This window comes from Lontra canadensis, unplaced genomic scaffold (genome assembly GCF_010015895.1).
Source record: "Lontra canadensis isolate GAN:19392208 unplaced genomic scaffold, GSC_riverotter_1.0 scaffold100, whole genome shotgun sequence".
Classification (NCBI taxonomy): Eukaryota; Metazoa; Chordata; class Mammalia; order Carnivora; family Mustelidae; genus Lontra; species Lontra canadensis.
In genome coordinates, this window is record NW_022631094.1 from 2971849 (window position 1) to 2995357 (window position 23509).

At 40.0% G+C, this 23509-nt stretch overlaps 1 non-coding gene and 1 pseudogene across 1 annotated transcript; one reads left to right on the forward strand and one right to left on the reverse strand.

Moving 5' to 3' along the window:
* Window positions 1-3655: 3655 nt before the first annotated feature.
* LOC116855282 lies at window positions 3656-15556 on the forward strand (annotated as a pseudogene).
* Window positions 15557-16509: 953 nt separating this feature from the next.
* Window positions 16510-16616, reverse strand: LOC116855303. Its single transcript, XR_004380330.1, has one exon. It is a non-coding gene; the product is annotated as a U6 spliceosomal RNA (small nuclear RNA).
* Window positions 16617-23509: the final 6893 nt, after the last annotated feature.

The following is a 23509-nucleotide window of genomic DNA, read 5'->3' on the forward strand; positions in this document are numbered from 1 at the left end:
TTAAAAAAAAAAGTCTCTTTAACATTTTTTGTAGGGCCAGTTTCATGGTGATGAACACCTTTAGCTTTTGCTTGTCTGGAAAACTCTATCTCTCCTTTAATTCTGAATGATAACATTGCCAGGTAGAGTATTTTTGCTTGGAAATAGTCTCCTTTCAGCACTTTGAGTATATGCCACTCTCTTCTGGCTGGCTGTTTCTGCTAAAAAATCGGCTGATAGTCTTTTGGGATTCCCTTGTAAATAACAAGTTGTTTTTCTTTCTTGCTGCTTTAATTTTTTTTTTTATTTATGTATGTGTCAGAGAGAGAGAGAGTGACATAAGCATGGGGAGTGGCAGGCAGGGGGAGAAGCAGGCTCCCCACTGAGCAAGGAGCCCAATGGGGGACATGATTCCAGAACCCTGGGATCACAACTTGAGCTGAAGAGAGATGCTTAACTGAGACACCCAGGGGTGCATTTTCTTGCTGCTTGTAAGATTCTTTTTATCTCTTTAATTTTTCACATTTTAATTATAACATGTCTCTGTATGTATCTCTTTCGGTTCATCTTACTTGGAACTGTCTTTGTTTCCAGACCTGGATGTCTGTTTCCTTCCCTTGGTTAGGAAAAATTTCAGTCATTAATTCTTCAAATAAGATTCTGCCCCTTTCTCCCTTCTCTTTCTGGTACCCCTATAATGCAAACCATATTCTGCCCGATGTTGCCATAGAGGTCCCTTAAGCTATCCTCATGTTTTTATTCTTTTTCTTTTTAGTCTTCTCTTTGGGTGAGTGTGGCTACCTTGTCTTCCAGGTCACCAATTTGTTCTTCTGCTTCATCTAGTCTGCTCCTGAACTGCTCTAGTGTATTTCTCAGCTCAGTTATTGTATTCTTCAGCTCTGTGACTACTTTCTGTTTCTTTGGGAAGGTCTCACTGTGTTCATCCTTTTTTCTCCTGAGTTCAATGACTATATCTATGATCATTACTTTGGACACTTTATCAGGTATATTTTTTATTTTTATTTCATTAAGGTCTTCTGTTTTGTCTTGTTCTTTCATTTGGAACAAGGGAGGGATCAACGATGGTGTTTTCCTGCCTATGTTCCCTGAGCATGCCTCTGTAGCCTCTAATGTGGGGCAGACTTGAAGGTTGTCCCTCCAAATGAAACTCCAGGGTAGATGGGCCTTTTTACTCCAAGTAGATGGGCCTTTTTCTCAGGCACACTGAGAGTACATTTCAGCTTGCTATCTGTGCAGTGCCCTAGGTATTATTGCCTGTCCAGAACCATCTTTCTAACTGGCATAGTCTTGTGGGACCCAGAAACAAGAGTTCCTCAGGCCACCAGGGCCAAGCGATCAAGGGGCATCCCCTATTTGGACTACACTCATACACTGGCTTTGAGAGGGCTGCATGAGTGTGCTGAGGGCCAGGCATGTCCACAGCTTTAAAGATGTGGGAGCACTGGGCGTGGAGCTTGTCCTGTGGCTTTAGTGAGGCTGTGTCCATACACATCTTTCAGTGCTGGCAAGGTAGAGGGAGAGTGCAAAAATGGCACTAGCCAGTGCCTCCATCCCCAAAGAATGTCCCCACTCATCCTTGCCCCTCTGGCAGATCCTTTATAGTTAGCAAATGAATGTCCTTCACATGAAATCCAGTTGCCTCTCAAGATGCTGTCTCTGCACTGGTTCCTGGGATGAGGGAGTCTGCACGCAAGCCCCTTATAAGGAATATCTCAGATCTCCCCAGACTCCCCAGTTGTTTCCCCAGTTGTAAGCCCCTTGGATTTCCAAAGTCAGATATTTTGAGGGTCTCATCTCTGGTACAGATCCCAAGGGTTGGGGTGCTTGATATGGGGCATGAACCTCTCACTCTTCAGGAAGAGGCTCCAGACCTGTGAGATCCCTCCCTATTGTGGGTTGCTGCACGGGGATGTGGGTTTTGGTGAGATTGTTTCTGCCCCTTCTATCTATCTCAGTGTGGGCCTTTTATCCCTTGTTGTGGAGAGAACTGTCCAGCCAGGTTTCCATTCTCTTGGAATTATCCCATACACAGCTGTATATTTGCTGTCTGTGGAAAGAGGCGAGTTCAGAGTCTTCCTTGGCTGCCATCTTCAGGCTCCAGGTTTTCTCCCAAGGGACTGAAAACAGAACACTTTATTTGGAATTCATTGGAATTCAGTGAATACTTTGAATTCACTATTTGCTACCTGTTAACTCATTGGATGGTACAAATTCATTCATCCTAAGCAATTCTCAATCACGTGCATAGAAAATTCTGTTTTAACATATATTACATTTGGTTGAGGTTTTTTTCTTTCTTATATAACTTTCCATTACTGTAGAGAACTGTTTTAAAGTTATTTAAGTCTTACTGTTGTTTTCAGTCCTTTGAAGCTTTATGAGGAAAACTGTATGAATATACACATGTTCATACAGACATACCTTCTAATTGCCTATACTGTTAAAAACAAAATTTGACTGAGTAAGTTTGATGATCTAACTGGCTTTATTCAATGATTCATGAATTCTATTTAGCAAATAGAAAGGACCTCCAAGGGGCTATACAAAATGGAAGGCTTTTGTAGTCAGAAGAGGGAAAAGAGTGGATTGTTTCAGGCACAGTTAATTTCCTTTAGGAGACAAAATGGATCCACCAGGTAAATTACCTCACTAGTACTGATCAGGACATTCTAGACTGACTGGTTAAGATTACATCCTTGTGGTGGGGGCTGGGGGCACCTGAGTAGCTCAGTCAGTTAAGTGTCTGACTCTTAGTTTCAGCTCAGGCCGATATCCAGGTTGTGAGATCAAGCCCCACATTGGGCTCTGCACTCCATGGGGAGTCTGCTTGAGATTCTCTCTCCCCCTCTCCCTCTGCCCTTCCTTCCACTAGAACACGTTTGCTCTCTCTTTCTAAAATAAACAACAACAAAAAAATCTAAAAACAAACAAAGAAACTACATCCTGGGAGGGGCTGAAACTGCTTTTAGGTAAGGTTTTAACTCTTTTTGGCTTGCTGATGTGGGGTTTAGCACAAGTGGTTCCATTTTGGAATCCTAATGTTTCTTTTTTAACACACACAAAGTTACTGAGTACAGGTAGTGTTTGTGATGATAGATGCTTTTCAGAGAGCATACTACCTGTCTGTAGGATCTGGAGAAGAAACAGAACTGATGCTCCCATCTTCTCTCCCAGAGTAAAGAACTTTGACATCTGTAGTCCCTTGGGTGTTTTAGATTGCCCTGGGGCAGTCACAAAGTTAATCCAGTTAATTCCAGCAATTAATCCTGTTACAGGGAACTAGAGGGATTCTGTGCACCACCATCTTGACTTCATGTTGAAAAGCCAGGGTTTTTATTCTACATCCACATCATTCCATCAAGAAATGGTTATTATGTATGAGTATTAACCTACTTAAAGTAGAAAAGACTTCTATATATAATAGCAAAGAAAGAACATAAAGGGGAAAACTGATAGATTTTGCTACAAAAAAGGGAACATATTTACAAGTTAAAAAAACTATAAATAAAACTAAAAGGCAAAAAAAAAATAATGGAAGGTATTTGCAAACTGTATGACAAAGGATTAGAGCTAATGTTTTTAATACATGGAGAGTTCTTTCCAACCTCTATAAATAAATCTTTTTCCCTTTTGGAGATAATCTAGAGGCATTTAAATGGTCCAGCATTTGACATACCCCATAAGCTATTTTACAATACGGTGTCCAACAAAACTAGGCTGCCCTGAACCCCTGGCATTAGAATTGTTTACCTTTATAGCAAGAAAGTGGGACAGTACTAAATCCACCTGTGGCATGTGCCCAGGTCAACTTCAAGGGGTTTGTACCTTGAGAGCCAAAGTTCTTATGAGATTGTCTAAAACCAAAAAACAGGTCATCCAAGCCTGTGGTGCTTCCATGGTTGCAAAACGTATCCATGGCAGGATCAAGAGTACTTTTCTTATTGAGGGGCAGAAAATAATTGTGAAAGTGTTGAAGGCACAAGTATGGAATCAGAAAGCTAGATTTAAAGATGGATCTTTTCTATATATTTTAAAAAATATTTTATTTATTTGAGAACAAGCAGAGGGAGAGGGAGAAGCAGACTTCCCACTGAGCAGGGAGCTTGATATGGGGCTTGATCCCAAGACCCTGGGATCATGACCTGAGCCAAAGGCAGACGCTTAACCAACCGAGCCACCCAGTCACCCCAAAAATGGACCTTTCCTAAATAATAAAAAAAAAAATCAGAAAACTCCTACAAAAATTAAGTTTCTTCCTTTACTACATCATGGAAAATGAATGGGCATATTTTCAACAAGTTTGGAGAGATTTGGAGTGATTTGACTTAAAATACAACTCATGTATCGTACAAGGAATCCATTTGGGGAGAAACCAAGGGAGTTGGGCAGTCCTACTTTAGAGCACCTGAACTGGTTTAAAGCAAGGCCTTAGGAGTGCCTATTGGGTCAGACATACTAGCAAAAGTATTACTAGTATAAATACTAGCTAAGACATCGAGTGTCATGAGATCTAAATGAGGCAACCCACGTAAGGGGCTGAACTCAATGCCTGGCACACTCATTTATTTTTTTACTCCAAAAATCTTTGAGTGACTGCTGTGTACCAGGCACCCTGTGTGGTGCTAGGGATAAGGCAATAAACAAGACGACAGCTGTCTTTACCCTCTTGGAGGGTGCATTTGACTGACACATAGTAAAAAATCATAAAACAAAGCTAACATTATAATATAATACAACACACACAAAATTTAAAAACCAAGATATCTTTGTTCACCTGGTAGATTGACAAAGGTCCTCTGATAAAGGTAAACCTAGAGGTGTGGCCCAAGGGTGTGGGAAAATAGGCCCTTTAATCTCTCTCTGGGGGCTGTATGAATTGGTGCCCTCAGGAGAGCAGCTGACAGTACTATCAAAAGCCTTTACTCCTTCAATTCCACTTCTCTTTATTTATTATCATAAGGAAATATTTATGGATTACCCAACAATTTCTACATAAGAGGAAAGTTAAGAGGTTCAGAGGCTGAGCAGTAGGTTTACAGGCTTGTTCCATCATCTGCTAGCTGTGACCGTCAGGTTAATTAGTGACTATCCGTCGCTGTGCCATCTTGGGCAAGTTTTTTATAACTTTCAAGCAACATGTTCCTCCTCTGTAAAATGGTGATAATGATAGGATTTACCACTGTTGGGTCTGTTATCAAAGGAATGAGACTGAGACAAAGTGAAAGTTATGCAAAGCCTTATTCTACACCAAGCATACCCGCCAGGGGCACGAGGCTGAGACAAAGTGAAAGTTATGTAAAGTTTTATTCTATGCCAAGCATTAGAAGTCAGACTGACCGGCCAGGGCCGCCTCCGAAGACAGCGACCCCCCTTTGGTCTTACAGGCTAGTTTTATAGGACACAACTGCAGACCTCTACGTATGTGGCTTTGGCTGATTGGATGTCTCTTACCTGTGTGTTTTAGTAACGGTTACCCGGAACCGATACTAGTAACTGCTGAGGTGTTTATTAAAAAACAAAATGGCCTCGTTTTAGGTATGTGTTTTAGTAACGGTTACCTGGAACTGGTATCAGTAACTGCTGAGGCATTTATTAAACAACAAAATGGCTACCTAGGCAACGTGGAGTCACTATGGCTAAGTAGGCCCAGGCAGGCCCTAGGGGTTTAACAGGTTTTAACGTGGAATCGGCCCCAACACCACACAGGGCACTGTGGGGAGTCAATGAGAAAACGCACATGAAACACTTAGCATAGCCCCTGATACATGGTAAGCCTTCAATCTACTTCAGCAAAAGAGAGAGAGAGAAAAAAAAGAAGTATATGCTCAGTGCAGCATTATTTACAATGGTAAAAGGTAAAATAGAAACCACCTCTGAGGGACGCCTGGGTGGCTCAATTGGTTAAGCGTCTGTCTTTGGCTCAGGTCATGATCCTGGGGTCCTGGGATCAAGTCCTGCATTGGGTACCTTGCTCAGTGGGGAGCCTGCTTCTCCTTCTGCCTTTGCTGCTCCCCTTGCTTGTGCACCATCTCTGACAAATAAGTTAATAAAATCTCAAAAAAAATTTACCTAAGTGATTAAAATATAAGCAGAGAAGACATACAATACAAATATTGAAAACCAAAATTGAGAGGGAGACAAACTGTAAAAGATTCTTAATCCTGGGAAACAAACTGAGGGTTGCTAGAGGGGATGGGGTGGAGGGTTGGGGTAACTGGGTGATGGACATTAGGGAGGGTATATGTTGTAATGAGCACTGAGTATTATATAAGATGGATGAATCACAGACCTGTAACTCTGAAACAAAGAATACATTATATGTTAATTAAATGAATTTAAATTTTTAAAATACAGATTAAAAAGAGAAAAAAGAAAGAAAACCAAAATTGAAAAGCAGATGAATAATTGTATGACATTGGAAAATGATCACAACATGTTGGGAGAAAAAAAGTTGGTTATAAATAGTACATTCAATAACAATTCCAATTTCGGAAAAATTGTAGAAAGACAATACTATGTATTTTACATGATGAACATGCATCATTTTATAATTTAAACAAGCCCTATATATTTATAGCAGACATATATACGATTTTGGATGCCCAGCATCATCCCACTTCTTATAATATCCCAGTTTTCTTGTGGGAAAGAATCTCCCTCCGTGAGGAATCCTGACGGGAGGGCAAGTTTTAGCTCACCCACCTGGCACTTACGGAAGCCAGGAGGACTTTGACCTAGGATGCCGTGTGACAAGAATGGGAGATCTTTTGGAGAACAGTCTTAGTGTGGTGGTAGCACTGCCAGTCTTGGAAGTCTTTGACCCCTGCCCCTTTCCCAAGTCAGGAACTCCTCCTCTTAGTGTGCTCATTGAGCCCCTATTAGTCTTTCAATAAATCCCTTTTTTGCTTACATTAGCCAGAATATGTTTCTGTTGCTTGCAACCAAGAACCCTTACTTATACATTGTTTTTCATAACTGGAAAGTGAACCAAGCAAACCTCACTTAATGCAAAGGGCTGTTCTTTATAGGAATAGTCTAAACACAGATGAGTTTGACCGGGTTAAGAGGAAATGCTAAATGACCTGGCTCTGGTCACAGAATGCCAAATATCTGGTTGGAAACTGGAAAAACTAATTTAAAAATTTTACATGTTCCCAAATATCCAATTATTTGACATGTGACAACAGATGATTATTATTCACTGATCTTTGTGATTTGCATAGACTTAAAATTTAGAACACTATGAATGAATGAAATGTTTAAACTTCGCTAAACAAACACCTTAGACATACCGATAATTAACCTCATAGATGAACAGAAACAAAACCTATACCCTATATGTTGATTGCATTATGAAACCATAGACTTTTAGCTAATACACTTTTAAAAGCTGACCCCAGGAGAATGCTATGAATTACAGCTTTGTTGTTATACTTTAACAATAGCAAACATCTGCATATGTTCATCTACATTTAATTTTGGTAGCATGACACCATCTGTTTTCAAAAGTTTTCCTTATGTCATCTGCTATTAAAATGATTGCTGCCCTTGGCATGAGTAAGTTTGCTAGGTATTAGTCACACATCCTTAGTCCTCATCTTTACATTTCGGGAGTGCTGGTTTCCAGAAATCCTTTGATTTGCCTCAATTATTTAGTCCGTTTCTCTATCTCTTGTGGAGAAAATACCCTGCAGCTGTGAGTCAGACCCAAGATTTGGACAAGTTCTAACACCTAGACAATATGGCCCATTAACAGAGAACAATTACCTAGCTTTCTGGGAACAATTACTTTAAACACAATTTTAGCTCAGTATGCAGTTTTTCATAATTTGTAATCGGTGTTGTTAAAAGCAGTAGGAAAAATTACATGTTACACAATTTTGCTTTAAATCAATACTTCTCACATTTTAATATGCATATGAATTATTCTTTTTAAGATTTATTTATCTAGAAGAGAGAATGTATGCATGTGCAAGTGGGGGAGGGGCAAAGGAAGAGCATCCTCAAGCAAATTCCATGCTGAGTGCAGAGCCTGATGCAGGGCTCGATCTTGACCCATGAGATCATGACCTGAGCTGAAACCAAGAGTCACATAAGCTTAGCTGACTGAGCCATCCAGGCACCTCAGTATGCATATGAATTATTGAGGGGTGTTGTTAAAATGATTCAGTGGGTATTCTGGTTATCTGTTGCACGGCAGAGCATCCCAAATTTAGGGTTTAAAACAGCCATTGAATGATTACTCATTTATTTTGCCCACAAAGCTGCAATTTGAGCAGGGCCTGGTAAGGATAGTTTGTCTCCATACCTGCTTAGATGGTTGGATTCTGAGGGTAACTTAATGGCTGGGAGCTGAAACCATCAGAGTCTGATGGTTGATGCTGGCTGTTGACTGAGATCCTAGATGGGTCTCTTGACCAGAAAGCTCATATGTATCCCTTCCAAATAGAGCGTGGCTTCCTTACAGCATGGTAGCTGGGTTTCACCAAGTGTCCCAACAAAGCAAGGTGAAAGTGCATGGCATTTTTATGACATCACCTCAGAAGTCACATAGTGTCATTTCTACCATAATCTACTGGTAGAGGCAGTTGTAAAGGTCTTCCCAAATTTTAGGGAAGAGACATTGTCCCCACCATTTGATGGGAGAAGGGTCAACTTCACAAAATGTGGAATGGAACATATTGTAGAGGCTATATTTGGAAAATATCTGTGTGGTGGGTCTGGTGGGGCCTGAAACTTTTCATTTCTAACTTCCAGGAAATATCAGAGCTGCTGATACAAGCCCGTGCTTCAAGTAGCAAGTGTCTAGACTACTTCATGAAGCCAAATTTTATTATGTAGATTCTTTGGGTTGTTTTAGAAGTAGACAGAAAACACATACAAGCATACATGAATATTTTGGATATTCTTGAGAGATGACATACAATTTTTCCTTATTATTATTTTGGTTTCATCTTTTTTTCTTACAACATTCTTTTGGCCTAATCTCATTTACTCTTCTTTCTCCATAATACCCTTAAAGAAAGAAGAATTGCTTCATAAAGCTTTGGTTAGGTAGACCTATCTCTCACATGTAGAATTTTGTACACATATTTCATAAAGGGTGGTTGGCATTGTATTATAGTGTTTTTTATTTAATGTTTATAGAAATAAATATTTATTATAGAAAGTCACAATCTGTTTCTTAATGGCAAAATTTGTGAGTTTTAAAGCTAATTAGTTTTATACAAGAAGCAACAGATGTTGGCAAGCATGAGGAAAAAGGGGAATCTCTTACAATGTTGGTGGGAATGCAAACTAGTGAGGCCACTGTGGAAAGCAGTATGGTTCCTCAAAAGTTTAAAAGTAGAACCACCCCATGATATAGCAATTGCACCATAGGTATTTATCCAAAGGATACAAAAATACTGATTTGAAGGGGCACATGCACCCCGATATTTATAGCAACATTACCAACTATAGCCAAATTATGGGAAAAGTCCAAATGTCCATTGACTGATGAATGGATAAAGAATGTGCAGTAAACACACACACACACACACACACACACACACACACACACAAAGGGGTATTACTCAGCCATCAAAAAGAATGAAATCTTGCCATTTGCAATGATGTGGATAGAACTAGAATGTATTACACTAAGTGAAATAAGTCAGTCAGAGAAAGAAAAATACCAAATGATTTTATTCAAGTAAAATATGTGAAATTTTTGAAAACAAACAAACAAACTGATGACTATATGGGAAGAGAAAAAAAGAGAGAAGTAAACCATAAGAGATTCTTAATGATAGAGAACAAACTGAGGGTTGATGGCAGGAGGCGGGTAGGTGATGGGCTGAATGGGTGATGGGTATTAAGGAGGGCTCTTGTTGTGGTGAGTACTGGGTGTTGTATATAAGTGATGAATCACAAAATTCTATTCCTGAAGCCAATATTACACTATATGTTAACTAACTAGAATTTAAGTAAAAACTTGAAAACAACACTAGTTAATTTTAAATTAATTTATCTTTAGGACATCAACTTTTTAAATCCTGGGAAAATAATTTAATGTAGTCTCAAGGTCATATAGATCCATGAACCACTCCCATGAAATGAGAAGATAACTTTATGGGATGCCTCTCTTACAGAATCACTGAAGTGCATTCATTGAGCCAGTGATTATTGAGAACCTTCAATGAGCTAGACCCTGTTCCAGGTGCAAGAGATACAAGAGGAACAATGTTCCTCCTCCTATGAAGCTTAGTTTCTGGAGGGGACGGTTGGGAGGAGCAAACTATAAACATGTAAATAAATAAATCATCACTTCCAAAATTGTGGTCCATGGGCTTTTGAGAATCACTAAGACTTTTTCAGGCGTCTGCAAGATCAATATTACACATGGGTGAAATATCCATCCAAAGTACAAATGAACAGTGCATTTTTTTTAAGATTTTGTTTATTTATTTGACAGAGAGAGACACAGTGAGAGAGGGAACACAAGCAGGAGGAAGCGGGAGAGGGAGAAGCAGGTTTCCCGCCGAGCAGGGAGCCTGATGAGGGGCTTGATCCCAGGATCCTGGGATCATGACCTGAGTCAAAGGCAGATGCTTAACAACTGAGCCATCCAGGTGCCCCTGAACAATGGATTTTAACATAACAGAGGACAAAGAGCTCATTGATATGGTTTCAGATTCCACACTGCAGCTAACCTTTCAGAAACTAATACTTGTCAAGTTTTGGTGTAGTATCAAAGAAGAACATCCAGTTATCTGAAAATGCTGTGTCTACCTTTTCCAACTACACTCTGTATGAAGCAGATTAGCTTCCTAAAGTTAAACCAAAACAAGATGCTGCAATAAATTGAATGCAGAAGCAGTTAGGAGAATTGAGCTTTCTGTTAAGCCAGGTTTTAAAGAGACCTGCCAATGTGTAAAGCAATACCACTCTTCTTGCTTATTTTTTTTGTCTGGAAAAGATATTTGTTTTTGTATAAAATATGCGATTTGTGTTTGCATATAATGAATGAGTTTTTATTGATGTCTAAAATCAATTGACAAATACTTCGAAGTTTTCTCATTTTTAATTTTGAACATGAGAAATACGGATAGTTGTAAACCATGTCAAGAAAAGCTTTTAGAAATACTCCGTAGGGCAAACATTCCCCATGGGGTGTTAACCTTCACACTTCAAAGTTGCATCGCCTGTCCTCTTGTGTGGCCATTTGGGATGTCAGAACCCAATACTCTGCCATGTGGCCTCATCTGAGTCCAGAAGGAGCAGGAGCATGTGGAAACTCTGGGCATGTGGTTTTCCTGTTCACGTAGTGGCAGCAAGAGAGAGCCTTACTGTTCTAGGTGCAGGACTATGTTGGGCCCTGCTGGTGGAACTACACACTGAGGTAGAACAGGAAGCTGAGGTCTGACAGGCGGCTGGAGCCAAGGGAGCTGGGAAGGCATATGTTGGTGTGTCTGATACAAGTATATCTTGGTCATCTTTTCATGGCAGTATATATAGGCCTACTCATTCTTCGAAACAGACATACGACTTTATATTATAAGGATATAACTTTTTAAACCAGTTCCCATCATCAGGCATTTTGGTTGTTTCCAACTTTCGATTTATAAATGATGCTGAAATGACCAGCTGATGAAATAAACACTGAAAAAAATGAACAAGGTAATTGCTGTAGTGATTAGTGCTTTGGAAACAGTCACCAGAATATAAGCCTCGTAGGAGTAAGGATTTTTTAAAAGATTTTATTTATTTGAGTGTGTGTGTGTGTGTGAGAGAGAGAGAGAGAGATAGCATGGGTGGGGGGAGGAGTAGGGGGCAGGAGAGGGAGAGAGAGTCTCAAGCAGAGCCTGAGCTGAGTGCAAGCCTTACATGGGGCTTGATCCCATGATCCTGAGATCATGACCTAAGCTGAAATGAAGAGTTGGACACTTAACTGACTGAGCCACCCAGGCACTCCAGAAGTAAGGATTTTAGCGTATTTTTCACCACTCTATCCCCAGCAGTTAGAATAGAGCCTGTCATGTAGTAGGTGCTCAAGAAGTATTTGTGAAAAGTTCAGAACAAGATATGATAATGATTGGGAGCAGCACTCAGGAAACACCTGCATTTAAGCAAGACCTGAGTGAGGGGAGAGAGCCAGCCTTGGGAAGGATAGGGGTTTCCAGGGGTTTTCAGGCAGAGGGAAGAGGCTGTGCGAAGGCTGAGATATGGAACCTCTTGGCATATTTGAAAAACAGAAAGGTTCATATGCTGGAGGGTTGTGAGCAAGGGGAGAGTGTCAGAGATGAGGTTGGAGAAGAGGGCCATACGCTTAAAAATGGTTAAAATGGAAAATTTTATGTTAGGTATAATTTACCCCAATTCTAGATGTGTTCTCAATAAAAGTTTGTAGAGGGGCATGACTGGTTGTCCCATCAGTACCCCTCCTTCTTCCTGACGGTATCTGCTTTCTCCTCTCTCCTTCCTAGCAGATTACCACTTAGTGTACGTTTCCACTCCCTCTCCTAACAGCTGGAAGCTCTAGGAGAAAATGACCCAGCCCCTCCTTTGGTGATAAGGCAGAGCGGTTCCTAATATGCAGCCAGAGACCTGGGGTTTCTGAGACCCTTTTCAGGGGTCTGTGAGTTTCTCCCTTTTCTGGCTACATATCTGAATGAGGCTGGATTTTTTTTTTTAAATACTTCTACCAACAGATTCCAACAGATTGAATGAATGCAAAAGCATGTATGAGAATCCAGCTGTCTTAACACTAAGCCAAATAGTAAGGTATTTGCAAAAATGGAAAGCAAGGCCACTGTTCTCATTCAGTGCTTTTGCTACGGCTAACGACAGAACTTCCATATGATCCAGCAATTCCTCTTCTGGATATAACACCCCCAAAAATGAAATCAGTATCTTGAAGAGATATGTGCAATCCCCTGTTCACTGCAGCATTATTCACAAGAGCCAAGACATGGAATCAACCTAAGTTTTTGTCAACGGATGAATTGATAAAGAAATTGTGGTATGTACATTCAATGGAAGATTCTCCAGCCTTAAAAAAAAAAAAAAAAAAAGGAAACTTTGCCATTTGTGACAACATGGATGAACCTGGAGCACATTATGCAAAGTGAAATAAGTCAGACAAAAAACTGCATGATCTCACTTCTATGTTGACTCTTAAAAAAAGTCAAATACATAGAAGCAGAGAATCGAAAGGTGGTTTCCAGGGGCTAGAGTGGGGGAAATGGGGAGATGTTGGCCAAAGGGTACAAAGTTGCAGTTATATAGGATGAGTAAGTCTAGATCTAACGTACAACATGACTACAGTTGAAAATACTGTATTGAATACTGGAAATTTGTTGAGAAAACAGGTTCCAGGTGCTCTCATCGCACACACGGTAACTATGTGAGGACTAGTAATGAGTGTGATTGTAGTAAGCACTTACGTGTATATCAAATCACCATGCTGTACACCTTAAATACACACACTTTTTATTTTAAAAATGCTTTTGCTTTGGAAAATATAGCTATGTTAACTTATGTTAACATTCAGTGGGTTTATTGTTGTTTTTAAATTAATAATTATTTAGAAATTTTAGTAATAGATACAACCCATAATAATAAAAACCCTTTGAAATGCTTAATTTTTAAGTACCTGAGTTGGTCCCAAGATAAAAAATGTTTGAGAACCACTGACCTGGAGTAATGTCATTCCCTTTGCTGGGGATTGGTATGGGAAGGTTTCCTGGACCCCAGAAATGTCCAGTGAGAACAGAGAAGTCTACTGGGAATCTTCCAGGAAAAGTTTTTCTAGTCCTAGAAGTGAGCCCCAGAAAGCCATTCTCTTCTTCCCCTGGATGTTTATGTGTCTGGATGTGTTGCCTGGGTCTGCCGTGGTCACCTTCCTACCAGCTTGAGGAGAAACAAACCACCAAAGATGGCAGTGATGTTTCCAAATTTCATGATTACAGTAATTCAACAAACATCTTTCTATATAATATAACTTTGAGTATTATGGTGTAATTCTTAGAATTGGAGGGCTGGATATCATTAAAATATACACATTTGAAATTTTAATATCGATTGTTGGTAAGTGGTCTTCCCCTGAGTTTTTACCAATAAAAATGTCTACCAATATTTATTTAACAAGAACTTACGTGAAGTTTACTATGTGCTAGGCAACTGTTCTAAGGTCTTTACAAATATTAACTCACTTATAGTATATGCGAATGCATATTTCTCCATACTTCTGCTAAATTATTATTTATTCCTCCTTATCTGAGAAGCAGGAAATATCTCACAATTTCAAGTTGCATATCTTTGCAACTTGCAATTAGTATGGTTGAACATTTTAAAAAATGCTATCTTTAAATGATCTATTCATGTCCTTGGTCCAATTTCCTTCTGGGTTTCATCTCTCTTTTTCTTATTAATTTCTAAGAGCTCTGTGTATATTAGGGATAATTGCCCTTCAATGTCATATGTGTGACATATAAAATTCAATAATCACTCATTCACAATTCCAACATCTACGAAGCTCTTAAGTTTCTTGTCAATTTGGTGCAAACTCATTTGATAACAAAATGTAACCTCAGCTGACATAAGACTATTTTAGCTTTTATATATTCCACTTAATGGAAACAGTGGTACATTTTGCTGAAGAAAAAAACTGATTCTAAGGCACCGGCCTAGACCTCACTGGTGGTGATATTTTTGTACTATGTATTACCTTTTCTAAGTTTGGTAAAACTCAAAATTCCATGAAACAGTTGTCCCCAGAGATTTCAAGTCAAAAGATTAGGCAGTTTATTTACACACATAACGTATGAGGGTTTTTTAGTGCCTGGGAGGTCTTCCACTGGATAAGGTCTGCATGCTGTTGGATATAGGAGTTAAAATTCAAGACAAAGATCAGGGTTAGAGAGGGAGATTTTGGATTTATCAGCATATGGATGATGATTGCATTAGAATCATGAAAGCACATGTCAGAAACCATGCTTTGCCAGAAAAGCAATGGGGGCATCTGTGTTTAAGGGTTGAATGAAGAAGCATGAAGAAGCAAGCAGGAATTGGACAGAGCAGAGGTGCGATCATTCTGGAATGTGACCAACAACGGTGACCATGTAAGATAGTGCAGTTTCTTTCCTCACTTCATAGTCTCAGTGGAGTTATTGTTGGGTGTCAGAGTGAACTTAGCCTTTTGGAGACTGTGTGGGGTGGATGGGGCAGGAAGGGCTCGTGGTTGCCTCTGTGTCCAGGCTCAGCGATCTGGCCTCAACTTTCCTAACAACCCAGTATCGTTCCATCAGTCTTCTTAAGAAGGGTTACACAGGCTTCCTCTCCCATAAATGTTCTGTGAAAAGGTCTGCAGCACTTTCCCAGCCCCATTAGCTCCTTGTGGGCCCCATTCTCTGTGGCTCAGACCTTAACATGAGCGAGCTATTGCGATAGTGGCCGTGGGAAGATGTTGGTCCTTGACACTAATACTGGGCCAGAGAGACCAGAAGGAGGTTCCATTTTTTCCTGTTTTTTCTTTCAGATAGGCCTTGTCATCAACCTTGGCAGGAGCAGTTAGAAAATACTTGCTGATGGGGTGCCACTTTTAAAGACAGGACAGCTGGAACCTTCTAACCTGCCCACTGCACATCAGTCTGCAAACCAGTTATGTCTTATGGAAGAAAATTCCATTTTTCCTTTTCAGTTGAATGTTCTCAGCCTTCAAATGTGTGCCTTTTGTTCATTCTAATTCGCCTACATCTGCATAAAACAAAAGTTCATTTTCAGAGCAGTGTGGAGAGGGACTGTGCACAATTCCAGTTATTGTATAGAAAAGCTGTGTGGCTAACTTTTTATTCAGCGAGAAAATAATATATCCAAGATGTTAATGTGGGTGTTTTCTGTAGCTCATACTGGTGATGTCTTGTCTCTCTCTCTCTCAAGAAACAATGGGCATTTATTTGGGATTGCTTAGATTTAGTTACATTACTTTTTTTTTTTTTTCAAATGGCTCCCAACTGTTAAGTGGGTGAAAAAAATGAATTAATTTCTTGAATATTTTAAATAGTTGTCATCTAATCTTACCTACAGTGGAAACATTTGAAAGTTTATAATGTTAACTTTATTTTATGAAGCTAACATAAAATGAGCAACACTAAATAAATATTTTGGTATAGAACATGACACAATTCCAATCCTGAGCTAATTTTTACATACATTTTCTTTAAAAAGCACTTCTCTTCCAACACCGCTGAATCGTACACCTAAAAATGATTTAAATGGTAAATTTTATGTATGTTTTACAATAAAAAAAAAACTTCTAAATTTTTAAAATTTGGAAGCATTTATTTAATAAGGAAGTACTTTCAATAAATGTTTACTTCCATTTGAGAGAACTTGTGGATTTGTTTTTGTAGATATAGTCCATGATTATGAAGGCTTAATTTGAAATAAACCCTTCACATGTGAGATATGTATATATCTATTTATATTTGTATATATAATATATTTATTTGAACTCAGAAACATCTTAAAAATATGGAATGCTTCATGAATTTGCATGTAATCTCTGTGCAGGGGGTCATGTTAATCTTCTGTGTATTGTTCCAATTTTTAGTATATGTTCTGCTGAAGCAGGCACCCGATGTCATATTCATAAGTCTAGAAAAAGTTACTTGGGATCAAAGAATGTTAGAGCAATAAGAGATGGAAGAGTCACCTTTGAGGTTTTCAAATGACAACTCATTGTTCTACAAATGAACAAATTAAATTCTCTTAGGTCAGAATTCTGGTTCTGAGTGGTTAAGCCACTCAGAATACCAAGCTGAGCCCTGAAAAGTCAAACATGCTCTAGAAAACTTGTTTCAAAAAGCAGTAGTTCCCCCACCCCCAAATCAAAATAAAACTAAAAAGTGATCCCTGCCCCACCTTTCTTGTTTTCCACTCTCCAGAAGCAGCCACCTTCATTTTTTTCATCTCCAAATCCTTGCTTCTTGATAATTCAATTCATGGTTAAGCATTATCAATTGTTACTATGGAAGATGAGGCATGAACCCTCTTCATCACCACACACACACACACACACACACACACACACACACACCCTAACCCTCTTCCTCTCAGTAAGGTAAGACTTTTTGTTTTCTGACTATTTCTTTCTTATGGTCCCTTGGTTTTTTGTTTTGTTTTGTTTTAAGATTTTATATATTTATTTGACACAGAGAGAGAGAGAATCACAAGTAGGCAGAGAGGCAGGCAGAGGGGGGCGGGGAAGCAGGCTCCCTGCCGAGCAGAAAGCCTGATGTGGGGCTCAATCCCAGGACCCTGAGATGACCTAAACTGAAGGCAGAGGCTTAACCCACTGAGCCACCCAGGTGCCCCTTTTTATTCAATTTTTAGTGGAGATAAACGTTTTTTACTATTTCAAAACCTGAGAATATTAGTGGTAGCTCTTTAAAATGTTCTCTTCTCCCTTCATAGACCCACTTCTCTCCCTATTATTTAAAAAAAATTTTTTTATTCTTTCACTTTAAAGGCTTTCCTCGAATGCTGATGATCCATGGTCGTCTGCACATATTTAAGATGGGGACACAAAGAAGCTGAATGGAAGCAATTGCTTCATATAAGTAGGATTTGTTGACTGACATTTCTAAAACTGCTTCCTTGGGTATCCCCAGTATCAGCTGTCAAATTTTTCACAGAAGAATCTTATCTTCTGGATGGGGACCATAAGCCTGGTGGCTAGCATTCAGGTAGCCAAGTGAGGGGAAAAGGGCTGAAGTTCTTTTTTTTTTTTTTTTTTAAAGATTTTATTTATTTATCTGACAGAGAGGAGAGAGAGCACAGCAGGGGGGTGGGAGCAGCAGGCAGAGAGGGAGAAGCATCTCTGAGCAAGGAGCCCAATGCGGGGCTCGATCCCGGGACCCTGGGATCATGACCTGAGCCGGTGGCAGACGCTTAAGGACTGAGCCATTCAGTTGCCCAGTTCTAAATATTCTGATTATAAACTTTCATATTACTTTCTGTATCAGTCATGGTCCAAAGGGATTAAGTATAAACGGGTACATACAACTTTAAAGAACACTCTAGGGCTGAGAGTACCCAAAAAAGAAACACACTTAGAAGGCCTCCCTGCACCCCCATGTCTGGGATTCAGATCTCATTGGTGGTGTGATTGCAGCCCACTGGATGGTGAAGTTTGCTAGGCTTCCCAGGCGAGCAGGAACCATCCCTCTGGACTGCAGTCAGGACAGGGCTGGCAAGCAGGGAACCATGACTGGGATTGAGAAGAACCATGTATCACTGGGATATAAAAGGGGTGAGCCTAGAACAATCCTACTCGGGAGGCTAGGCGAGTAGGAGATGCCTCTCCATGAGGCTGAAGGGTAGGTTCACAGAGGGAGTCAGGGCTTTGGAAGCCCATCCAGCGGCCAGAGGCAGTCATGTGGTCAGGGCTGCAAGCTCTCTTAAGAGACTGTGCACCCTGCGGCTACGAGCCACTGGATGTCTCTACCCAAAACCACAACAAACACACCACTAACAACTGGGTGGTATTAACAAGGAAAAGCAAGCTAAGGCATGCCAGCTAAGAAAGGAGAAAAGGAGAAACGGGGGCAGGGTACAGCTCAATATTGTAGTGTAGCCAGTTGTATTAGTTTGCTACGGCTGCCATAATTAAGGTCCCACAGCCTGACTTCATAGAAATTTATGGTCTCACAACTGAGGAGTCTGGAAGTTCAAAATCAGGGTGTTGACAGAGTCGATTCCATCTGAGGGCCGAGGGAAGGTTCTGTGCCAGGCCTCTCCTTGGGTTGTAAATGACTGTGTTCTTCCTGTGTCTCTTCACACCATCTTCCCTCTGTGTCAGATTAGTCTTTTACAAGGACCCCAGACATATCGGATTAGAGACACTCTGGTGACCTTTAACTTGATTACCTCTGAAAAGACCCCATCATCCAAGTAAGGTCACATTCTAAGGTACTACGGGTTGGGCCTTTAACATAGGAATTGGGTGAATTAAGGGTGAATATGGGGATTAGAGGCAATAATTTAATACCTGGCATGCTTCTTACTCCTTCTCAGCGGGTCACTTTACCCTCAACTCTTCCGGGTGTTTCCTAGTATAGAGACCCTCCATTTCACCCCTTCTAAATGAACACACAGGCTTGTGTAGGGATGTTGGAGAGGCAGTTGCCAAACTGTGTAGTACTGAAGGCCCCATCTGGGGATCAAACTGAAAGTCCTAAATACTTTCAACTAATGCTATATTCAGGCTCCTTCTGCTGGTACCTGGTATCATATTCATGAACATTTGGGAGTTCCATGGGGGGATATTGGGCTGCTTCTTGGCATTCCCCACTGTTGGCTTAGGAGTCAGGTTTTTGGGGTCTGCTAAGTTTTGCTTTCCAGCTTCTAGAATGTTATTGCTGTCATCTCCATACCTTGTGGCTTTATAAATTATTAAATAAGGCTTTTTTTTTTAAGATTTTTATTTATTTATTTGACAGACAGAGATCACAAGTAGGCAGAGAGGCAGGCAGAGAGAGAGAGAGAGAGAGAGAGAGAGGAGGAAGCAGGCTCCCTGCAGAGCAGAGAGCCCGATGTGGGGCTCGATCCCAGGACCCTGGGATCATGACCTGAGCCGAAGGCAGAGGCTTTAACCCACTGAGCCACCCAGGTGCCCTAAATAAGGCTTTTATATCAGAATAATTTTAGATTTATGAAGTTGTAAGGGTAATAGAGGGGATTCCCTTATACCCTTTACCCAGTTTCTCCTAATGTTAACATCTTACATCAGCAGTGCATCAGAACTAAGAAATTAACTGGTATGTTACTTATTCACCAGGTTTTCCATTGATGTCTTTTTGTTCCAGGATCTAGTCTTAGGATACCACACTGCTTTTAGTTGTCAAGTCTCCTTAGTCTCCTGTCATTTGTGACAGTTTGTCTTTCCTTGCTTTTCATGACCATGGCACTTTGGAAGAGTACTGGTTAGCATTTTGTAGAATGATCCTCTAACTGGTTTGTGTGGTGTTCTTTTCACAATTAGACTGGGGTTAGGAGTTTTGGGGGACAATAACACTGGTGAAGTGCCCTCCTCACATATGAGGAGTACAAGATACCCACATGTATCACTGGCAATCACTTGGTTAAGGTAAAAAGTTCAACAGTGGCTCTCTTCTATAGGGTAGGACTGATACCTGTCATAGAACTAGATTCACTGGTAGCAATGGAGGGGATGAAATTCTCCCCACCTTCTCCAATATAAATGCCAGGTGGTGGTGCCTACCATAAGACAGATGGATATAATTATCATACTGTGCAACAGGGGGCTGGCCTGGCAGCCAAGGAGATGGACTCACAGAGAATTATAGATATGACTAATAGAATACAGTATGTGTAGGGCAACATATATGGTCAGTTTTTACCATCAGAATATTAATGATGGAAGATGACAGGGAAGCCGAGGGTAGTTGCCCTCATAAAGTCACAATCCCTTCCCCAGTTAGCCAAGCTAGTTTTATAACTCAGAACACACAAATAAAAGGTTGAGAACCCAGCAAGAAGGACCTGGCAACAACATAGCATGCACAGACTAAAACACTTGCCTATCTGGCGCCAAAAGGAATTAAGGCCATTTATTCAGAACTGTACAATGGAGAAAGGGGAATACCCACATATTTTGAGGGAGGGCTATCAGACACAGGTAGGAGTGGATATTGACACCCAGAAATCTGAAGCATCATCATGGTGGGAGGGAGGGGTTCATATATAGGCACAGTAATAACTTAAAAATAATAAGTAATAGGCACAGTAATAATAACTTAAAAATAGTAAGTACTGGCCAAGTTATAAATGTATATATAAGTGCTCATATTATAACAGCATAAGCTCATGGATTGGAAGAATATTGTTAAAATGTCTAGCTACCGAAAGCAATCTACAAATGTAATGTGATCCCTATCAAAATACTAACAGCATTTTTCAGAGTTAGAAACAATTCTATAATTTGAATGGATCCACAAAAGACCTAGAATAGCCAAAGCAATCTTGAAAAAGAAAAACAAAACTGGAGATACCACAATTCCAGACCTCAAATTATATTACAAAGCTGTAATGATCAAAACAGTATGGCACTAGCATAGACATACAGATCAATGGAACAGAACAGAAAACCCAGAAATAAATCCATAATTATGTGGTCAGTTAATCTTCAAAAAGGAGGAAAGAATATGCAATTGGAAAAAGACTGTCTCTTTAACAGTGTTAGGAAAACTGGACACTTTTTTTCACCACACACAAAAATAGACCAAAAAATGGATTAAGGAAGGAGCAATGGCAGAGGAGTAGGAGACCTAAATTTCATGGGGTCCCAGGAATTCAGCTCGATAGTTATCAAACCATTCTGAACACCTACAAACTCAACAGGAGATCAAAGAGAAGAGCAGCAATTCTAGGAACAGAAAATCGACCAGTTTCTGGAAGGTAGGACACGCAGAGAAGTGAATCCGAGGCCATATACAGGGAGAGAGACTGCGGGGATAGGGGCTGGCTCCCAGCAAGTGGCAGAGCAGCAGAGTCACAAATTCGGAGCTTTTAGAAATCTGCTCCACTAAGGGACTTCACTCCAGAGGCTAAGCAGGAGTGGGGTGGGGGGAGGGAAGCCCTCACAGGGACAGTTGTGGTTCAGGACTCTAAGGGTCACAGGAAGATTGGGGATGCCTGAGTGTGACAGAGCTCCCAGGTATCAGAGAGGGGAAGCTGGCTGCAGAGATGGAGCTGAGGAGTGAGCTCTTAGCTCGGGGTTGCCATAAACTGTGATCCCTGGCACTGTCATGCCACTACTCTTCAAGCAGGGACCCCACAACTGGCAGATATAGGGAAGCTCACCTTCCTTCCCCGGGAGTAGCAGCACAGGAGCACGCTGCAGAAATTGGATGGGTTTGAAGACTCCAAACAAGGCTGTGCACCAGAGATAGAAACGCTCAATCACAGGCTGGATGAGCAGAGTGCAGCCAGAGACCAGGGAGATGGGAAGGATTGACTGCTTTCTCTGAGGACTCACTGAAGTGTTGGGACCCTGAGCTCTCAGGTCCTCTATGGCCAGAGATGGGAGGCTACCATCTTCATTCTCATCCTCCAAAGCTGTACGGAAAGTGATCAGGGAACAAAAGCTACCAAGAGCAAAACTGAGCAGATTACTTAGCCTGGCCCCTGGCAAGGGCGGTGCAATTCAGCCTTGGGCAAAGACATGTTGAGAATCACTGTAACAGGCCCACCGCTCAGAAGTCAACAAGAACATCCAGCCAAGACCAAGTTCACTGATCAATGAGAATTGCAAAACTTCAGAGCAAGGGGAATACAGCACATAGAATTCATGGCTTTTTTCCCCATGATTTTTCAGTTTTTCAAAGTTAAATTTTTAAAAAAAATTTTCTTATTCTATTTTTTAGTTTTTCTTCTTTCCTATTTTAACCTTTTTAAACTATTTTATCTTATGAATACCTTTTAAAAAATCTTTTAAAATTTTCATTGTTGTAATCATATTCTATCCCTTCATTGTATTTAATCTTATTTTTTATATACATTTAAGTTTTTCTTTCTTTAAAATTTTGGGATATAGTTTCTTCTAACAGATCAAAATATACCCTAAATCTAGTGTATGGCTTTGTTCCAGTCTCTAGCCTGATCTTTTTTTTTTTTCTTTTTTTCAAACAACTTATCAATTCCTTTTTTAAAGTCTTTTTAATTTTCCTCTTTACAGTCATATTACATCCCTCCATCATGTTTACCCTTATTTGTGTGTGTGTGTGTGTGTGTGTGTGTATATATACACACACATATATATGTATATATACACACACACACATATATATATATGTGGGGAATATAAATATACACACATATATATATATACATATATATACATACATATATATATACATATATATACCATATGTGTGTATATTTATATTCCCCTCCCCCTTTCTTCTCCACCTGGTTTCGGGTCTCTTCTGATTTGGTTAAGGGATATTTTTCAGGGGTTGTTACTACCTTTTTAGTATTTTGTTCTCATTCATCTGTTCTTCTCTGGCTAAAATGATAAGGTGGAAAAACTCACCTCAAAAAAAAAAAAAAAAAAAGAACAAGAGGCAGTACCAATGGCTAGGGACCTAATCAATACAGACATTAGTAAGATGTCAGAACTAGAGTTCAGAATAGTAATTATAAAGATGCTAGCTGGGCTTGAAAAAACCATAGAAGATACTAGAGAATCCCTTTCTGGAAAAATAAAATCCCTTTCTGAAGAAATAAAAGAACTACAATATAACCAAATTGAAATAAAAAAAGCTATTAATGAAGTGCAACTAAAAATGGGAGGCTCTTACTGCTAGGATAAATGAGGCAGAAGAGATAATTAGTGATATAGAAGACCAAAGATGGAGAACACAGCAGCAGGAAAAAAAAAAAAAAAAAAAGAGAGAGAGAGACAAACAACTACTGGACCATGAGGGAATTCGAGAGATAAGAG